Here is a 5,320-nt window from a genome sequence, read left to right as displayed (position 1 = left end):
GCCAGAGGCGCTGTGTGGAGTCCCGCGGACGGTGAGGACACTCCCGTGCTGAGGGCGCGCGGCTGGGGTGGGCGGGAGCTGGCCCGGAGCCCCCCGGAGCAAGCCCCACAGACGTTGGATCTGGGAAGGACCGGGCTGCGTCCGTGCGGAGGAGGGAGGGCGGCTCCCAAGCTCCGGGAGGCGAAGCCGGCTCCTCAGGCCCCTGTGGGTCTGAGATCTGCACCCCTTGCATGAGGGCGAGGTGGAGGGGGCCGGGGACAGCACTGGCAAGGAGAAGCACCTGGGTGGAACGTGCCACCGTCCGCCCTCCCTCCCAGGGGTGCAGAGTGCCCGCGGCACCCCCGGAGACCTAGCGCTTCCGTGGGGAGTCGTTTGGAGGGTGGGGTCCGCGGTCCGGAGGTCCGAGGATGAAGTTGGGAGGGTCTGGGAAGGCGGAAACCTGCGTCCACCCCAGGTGAGGAGGAGGCAGGTGGAGCGCGGGCGGGCGCCGAGGCGGGAAGAGCAGCAGCCTCGATCCTCATTCGCTCGTGCTCCCTTTGCGACCGCAGAAGGCGACGACCGAGGCAGACCGTTTGCACGTGACCCCGATTCCCCTCCACTCTGGGCATCGTCCCGTGATAAACGGTCCAAAGCGAGCCTGGCGCCGCGCTCCGGGCACGTGGCTCCCGGGGAAGCGCAGGCTGCGCGTTTCTGCGAGTCCTGGAATTTGACGGTGACTGGCGGGCTGGTGGCGCCGGGGATTCGGGCTAGGAAGCAAGTGCAAACCCAGATCGCTTCTGACTTTCGTTCACCGGGCAGGTCTGTGCGTGGTCCGGGCAGGAGACAATTTTGATGATAGTACAGGAGGGAGGATGCCTTTTTTAGGCTGGCGCACAGCCTTAAAAATGCGAATGAACCCAACTGTACCCGAGGCTTCCCGGGGACAGGCGAGACCCGCCCAGTCGCAGAGACCCGAGCAGCAGGAATTCTCTCTCAGTGGAGAAGCGGCGTTTGACTGGCGTTGGGACTGAGCCCAGCCCGGGGCGCAGCTCTGGGGTCTCCCTCCCTTGCAGCCCCGCCCTCGCAGAGTGGATGGCGTACGACGGGGCGGGGCCTGCACTCCGGCGCGTTGACGTCGCAGTGTTTGGGTGCTTATGCAAATGAGGCTGCCACCGTTTCTATGGTCACGCGGGCCCCCGCCACCCCCACGTCTTAAAGGTAGACCCAGGCTTAGCCTGCATCCTTCCTGTGTGCGATTCACTACGCACCAAGTAGGGGAGGAAAGAACTGTTTGGTTTGTGTGCTCCGTTTGGGTCCCTCCTCGCCCTTTGTATTAGCCGTTTCGTACCTATCAAAGCCTGAGTTCTTTTTCAAGCTATCAGGAACAAAGTGTTTGTTTTGTGAGATTAACACTGTCTGCCAAACAAGCCTTTCTCATTGCTAATCCCATCCTGCCTCATTTCTGCAAGAACTCAGCTGAGATCCAAACCTATTTAACTCTTTTGTACCTACTAATTAGACTTGACTTGTAGGTGTTTAGAACATTCTGGACTGAGTGAATTTTCTTTGAAGAGTATGTGTAGTTCTCCCATATTAAATTCAGAGTATTTGACAATCAGGATCTGGCGGAATTTATATTATCACACCAAATGTAAAATTGAATTCACTGGCTATTTTCATTACCAGTAAAACTTTCAATGTACTTTTTCAAAAACATAGGAATTAACAGAATTTTGAAAGGAATTTATTATTGTTTACTATTAAACATTTTTTCCTACTGCACATTATAAACTTGAATATAAGTATGTGTGTATGTGTGTGTGCATATATGTATATATATATATATATATATATGTATAGAGAGAGAGAGAGAGAGCGATATAATATTTTAATGGATTAAGAAAGATATTTATACATGTATCCAGGAGACATGTACTTAGTTACACAGTGAACAAGAAATAGTAAATTATTTTTAAATTAAATAACTTAAATATATGTGATACAAAAATACAGATGAAATGTCTTATTGTTAATCGTTGAAATGTTGAAATGATTGAAATATCTCAAATAAGTCAGAATAGTTAGTAAAATTTAAGCTCCGAATTTACAATGATTAATTTGCATGGAGATCACTGTTCAGATTTTACTGTGTGCATGTTCAAAACCATACTTCTCCTTTCATAGACTTACTTTCAAAATTTACATTTGTTTAATGTCTGGGATAATCATCTAGGCAAATTAAAGTCATTTACTTAGATCCAGGCATGGTAGTGCACCAATCAGGAAGCAGAGATCGGAGGATCTGTAGGAATTCAAGGCCAACCTGGGATACACAGTGAATTCAAAGCCAGCTTGCCCTACAAAGAGAGATCCCCCATCTCAAAAAGGCAAATAGATAAATAAATAAATAAAAAATAAAAACAAATTATTCATGTAGAATGACAGAAATGAAAGAAACCTGGATTATCAAAAGCTTCATTTTGTTCTTTACTTCTCAATTTACATCTTGACTTTTTTGAAAAGTATGTTCCTTCTTTATTATACATACATGGACATGATTGCATATTTGCATCTATTCTTATGCAGAATAGATTTTGAAATGATTTCAGAGCAGACAGCATCAACAAAAATCCACAGGCATAGTCTGATACACAAAAAGCATTCAAGTTTATGTGGCAGGAATCTTCAGGTTTAATCTTACTTTTCTTACAATATTGCCTTTTTGGTGATTTTAGTAAATTTCTTTATATAAACTTATCTGTTTAAATGTTACTTGGATCAATAATTGTCATATCTTTCTCTGTGAATGACAAGCCCTAAGGGTAGATTGAGATAGAGGGTGATTTTGGTGTAGGATAAAGCTGTTGTTAGCCTTGAAGCTCACTTTTTTTTCTCTTACGATAAATGGACTAATGCACAGTGTCCTCTCACATATGATTAATTTATTTTTGTCTTTGAAAAGAATGCTTATGCTAGGAGCCTTTTTTCATATCAGATTGGCAAAGATAAAAAGGTTACTCATTGGTAAGAAGGGTAGAGAGAAACTCACTGTCATCTATTATTAATGCAAACTGAGGCAATTTTATCAAGCCATTTGCCGATACTTATCAAAATTACAGAATTTATATACCTTAGATAAAGTGGTTCCACTTCTAGGAATGTAATATACAGATATGAAAAGGCAATATATAAAAATTATTTTTGAAACATTATAATAGAAAATAAACAGAAATGACAGAAATATGTACCCAAATTAAAGGAAGTCATAGTTATTTTAAAAAATATTTAACTCATATATTAAAATCAAAAGTCTCTGACGATTTTTTAAAGCAAAAAGACAAGAGGCTGAATTATGCATTATAGAAATAGATGTGTGAAAAAATATGTTGGGAATGTATGTATATCAAAATTTGGCACGGTAGTACACACATGTAATACTAGCTGCTCACGAGGCTGAGGCAGGAGAAATGAAATTTCAAAATCTGGCTGGCAAATGAATGAGAGACCTGTCTCAAAATAAAATAAAAGGATTGAAGGGAGGCTAGGAATGGTGCTCAAAGCTCTGTGTTCAGCTTCCCGTACTGCACAAACACAAAAATCCAGGGAGGATTTAGCTTATCTCTAGGGAGTTAGAGATGGTAATGGATGTGCTGAGATGCTGACTGAGCGGGCTGGAGTCTGCTTTTTTTTTTTTCAGAAAATTTTAATTTTTAATTTATTATTTTTTGTGTAATAATTTACTAAACTTGCAAACTTTACCAGGGATGGGAACCCCCTAAGCAGTCTTACTGAAACAGTGGGATTACTGGGATCCACATTTAACTTTCTTATTCAGTACTTAACCAACACAAGTACAATTCAATTAATAAAACAATTAGTACTTTAGAAGTTAGGAAAAAATGTAGAGCAATATGAAAACAGTATGAACAAAGAAACTAAATTGTCACAGATTATAAATTGAATAATTTTTTTCATTTAACAAATAGAAAATCAAATTTACTTTTTTCCTTTTCTCAACAGACATGTATAAACCAAAATGAATATGGGAAAATTCCAAGACATAATATGACAATAACTATGAAGGTAGTACTATATAATTCCAACCAGAACAAGTCTAAGGTAGCTATGTTAATTTCAGATAAATTGGAAGAGAAAAAAATTGCAGTCTTAGAAATGAAAACAAGTAAAATGAGTGCGTCATTCATAATGATATAGAGGTTCAGATTATCACAGAAGAAATATTAATTGTGATTTTATATAATATTTTAAGATAGTACATCCTTAAGTAGAAAAGAAAAATGATGGGGATAAACTGTTGATGATGATAATGATGAAGAGGATGAGAGGAGGAGGAGAAAGATTAGAAGGAAGAGTAGCGTACACTTTGGATAATATTTAGCATTATGCTGAAGAACCTCAACAATCCATTCTGAAATAAATTATAACATCTGTATTAATAGAGTACTTCAAAACTTAATGAGTCTGATTCATTAGACACATAGAGATAGGGTTACCTGACAACTGAAGAGCACATAGTTGACTGAGGACATAGGTCAGGGTAAAAGCATTTGGCAAGTATGTGAGAGGTTCAGGACTTGACCCACACCACTGCAAAAACATAAGAACCATGTTTTTATCACTCACACAAGGAGTATGAAGGAGACATGAACATGCACTTGCCTGTTGGGGAAGAATTGAACGTGGAACAATTAAGAAATAATAGAGAGTACTGTAGTGCATTCTTGTTTAACTTTTAGTCATCAGGAAGTAGAAGTGTAAAAAGTTAGCATTTTCCAGGAGACTCTTTGTAGTCAAAATTAACGGAGATAGTAATTTTGAGTAAATTTAAGTTAAGACAAGCAGAGAAACGTGGTATCTGTGAGGTGACTGTGGGGCAACAGAAGACTTACACTTAAGTTACCTAAATATATGCCACATTGAAGGTATGCATTTGCCATCACCAAAAACAGAGACCTCAGATCAACACCAGGGCCGTAAAGACAACACATCATGAAAATGCAGGAACATCTTATAAAAGCACAAACCACTGTAAGTATGGGAAACTCTTAGAAGTTTATAAAGCACAACACTGTAAAATTTAAACGTGTCAATCTTTTAGACTTTAACAATGTAAAATGTCAAGATACCTAGAAGGAGCACAGCCGGGTCAGCTGAAACTTCTAGTTTTAGTTTTCTAGGAATCTCCATACTGGTTTCCATAGCAGTTGTAACAATTTACACTCCCATCAAAAGTGGAGAAGGGGGCCTGGGATTTAGCTCAGTGGTGCTGCTGCCTATCTTGCAAGTTCAAGGTCCTGAGTACAATCCCCAGTACAAAAAA

The 5,320-nt window shown here is 40.9% G+C and overlaps 1 protein-coding gene across 3 annotated transcripts in view; it reads left to right on the top strand.

Moving 5' to 3' along the window:
- Slc6a15 (solute carrier family 6 member 15) overlaps nucleotides 1–5,320 on the top strand; it is a 59,475-nt gene continuing 54,155 nt past the window's right edge. The window contains exon 1 of one of the 3 annotated variants that reach the window (XM_010610217.2): nucleotides 1–31. The gene's annotated coding sequence lies outside the window, so the exon portion shown is untranslated. Of the gene's footprint in view, nucleotides 32–436; nucleotides 455–725; nucleotides 799–5,320 lie in introns of those variants that run through there. The other 2 variants (XM_033763825.1, XM_033763824.1) reach the window with 2 other exon arrangements.

The sequence above is a fragment of the Fukomys damarensis genome, unplaced genomic scaffold, assembly GCF_012274545.1.
Source record: "Fukomys damarensis isolate Sample0158 unplaced genomic scaffold, DMR_v1.0_HiC HiC_scaffold_15, whole genome shotgun sequence".
Taxonomy (NCBI): Eukaryota; Metazoa; Chordata; class Mammalia; order Rodentia; family Bathyergidae; genus Fukomys; species Fukomys damarensis.
Note: the sequence above shows the minus strand (reverse complement) of the source record. Positions and strands in the feature narration are given on the sequence as shown.